Source organism: Lampris incognitus, chromosome 3 (genome assembly GCF_029633865.1).
Source record: "Lampris incognitus isolate fLamInc1 chromosome 3, fLamInc1.hap2, whole genome shotgun sequence".
Taxonomy (NCBI): Eukaryota; Metazoa; Chordata; class Actinopteri; order Lampriformes; family Lampridae; genus Lampris; species Lampris incognitus.
In genome coordinates, this window is record NC_079213.1 from 15,535,093 (window position 1) to 15,537,696 (window position 2,604).

A 2,604-nucleotide genomic window follows, 5' to 3' on the forward strand; every position below is an offset into this window, starting at 1 on the left:
GGGGATGTGAGGTCCTGAATGTAATCCACCGATGACCAAAGCTGATACCAAAACCCTGCTTGGACCTCATTTGGATTAAAAAAAGAAAGGCGGGTGAAGCTAATTACTCCGCAAATGTGCAGGACATGTGAGGTTTAACAGGTTAGACTGTGAGCGGCAGAGGCAAACAGGGGTGTCTGACCTTGAAAAGAGCAGGACAGGAGCGTATGGCACAGGTATAATCGGCTGAAAGGCGGAGGCCCACGCGTGATGTGTAATTAACATGTCTTTTGTGTGTGCTGTCCGCTGAGGCGCCGCTAATGTGCTAACCTTGGCATGTGCGGGTGCAGATAAAGAGGAGCGGTGCTGTCATGCCCGGGCTCGCACAAGGCCGTGCCAACAGCTTCAGACTCACGGCACATAGAAGGCACATTCATGTACGCATGCACATTCACATGCACACACACATGCACACATACAGGCACACACACAAATGCCCGGGTGCTTGCAAACACCCTTACACACAAACTCTTAAACATGTATAAGGTAAAATCTCTACTGAGCAAAATCTCACAGTAAAACACAGGCACACACATATATACACAAAAACCACACACATGGTCACAACCACGTACACAATAGTCACACAATTACAGAGAGACAGACAGATGCACATGTTTACACGTGCGCATAACTGACACAAACACGCACACTGAGGAGTCTTAATGAAATGTGTTTATTAGGGCGTGCAGAAGGCGCGGTGAAGAACATGCCCGAGCCATGAAGATTTCATGGCTGTCTCTGTGTGCAGTGTATACAGAAGGAATAACACACACACACACACACACACACACACACACACACACACACACACACACACACACACACACACACACACACACACACACACACACCAGCAAGAACCCAATGAATTATGGAGACTTTCGGTTTGATTCAGACTGATGGGACTGCAGGAGGCTGTGATAGGGACACCGTTTTAAGACTTCTACTGAGATGAATTATTTGTTCTGCAGCCTCCTCGTGGTCTGGTTTGGATTTGCTTTTTTTCAAATGATTAAACAAATGAAAAAAAATAAAGAAAGGAAATTCATCAGAATTTTCCCCAGCCAGCCATATAACCCATGGGTACAATTTGTACAGGTCAATTTATTCATAAATACAAGATGAACGGATGGCTCAACAGTTTCATTTCGATATGACAGTCAATTTGCATTGGTATCAGGCAATAACCTGGTATAGCATTTCAGAAAACAAGATGGTTTATGTAGCTGCTTACCTATCTATCTATCTATCTATCTATCTATCTATCTATCTATCTATCTATCTATCTATCTATCTATCTATCTATCTATCTATCTATCTATCTATCTATCTATCTATCTATCTATCTATCTATCTATCTATCTATCTATCTATCTATCTATCTATCTATCTATCTATCTATCTATCTATCTATCTATCTATCTATCTATCTATCTATCTATCTATCTGTCTGTCTGTCTGTCTGTCTGTCTGTCTGTACTTCTTCTATCAAGTCTCTTCTCTTATGTTTCATCCTTGAAGGATGCAGAAGATGCTTTGTTATGTCGTGGTCAAGTTGTATCTCAGGCTCTCTCTACGGAGATCTGGGAGTCTTGATTCCACAAAGAACAGGCATTACAGCAGTACAATGGCCAGTGATGATGGGTGAAGTTATTTATTTGACTTTGGTTGTGTCTTTTCTTGCTGTCAACATTACAGCTGGTAGGTAGTTGCAGTGTGCAGTATGTTGACGACGTGTGTGTGTGTACATACACACAGGGTGTTGTGATGCGTCTAGTGCAGCAGTGTGTAGTTGGAGGGAAGGTGCATGTGTTCTTCCAACCCGCTTGTGTCCTTCCTGCCCTTAGCTTGCTGCCGCTGGCTAGCCTTTGTGGCGAATAGGGAAGCATCCTAGCGTGTAAGCCTTCCCTTGCCAGTACATAGCCTCTCCTTCACCAAGACTCCTGCCAGGCCTCCCCGTGGCCACACATGGTAACTGGGGTCTTGCGGCCCCAGGCTAACTTGGCAGGGGATCTCGGAGCAGCAGTGGGCCCCAGAGATATGGTGTGCAGGCCCACCCTGGTGGACATGCCCTGGCACCTATCAACCACTGCCCTGCTGCCTTGTGGGTGAGTCTGGGAAGACATAAGGCTAAGGGAGCTTACCCCAACAGAAAAGCAAGCTGTGGCGGTACGCTTCGAGGCGGTTTCCGAAAAACTGGATTTCCGGCAGCCCCCTGCAGTTGTGTGGAGGTGCCGGTCGTCTAGGGATCCCCCTTGCCATCAGAACCATCTCCTCTACAATCAAGTCATGTGGCGTCGGGAGAAGCGCACCCCCCATGCCACTTTAAAAACCATCTCTGCGCAGGTATCTTCTGCTATCTGAGTCCTCAAAGGACCCACAAATAGAAGAAGATGGTCATCATCGGGCACGATGGACAACCAGCAATGTTGACGACGTAGTCACAGTTGACCATAGGCGAGTCTTGATCAATATGCAATCCACTGGCACCATCTGCTGGTAGACACAACTAATGACAGGCATCTGTTGAAGGCGTCGTTCACTGAGTCGTCATTATTCACT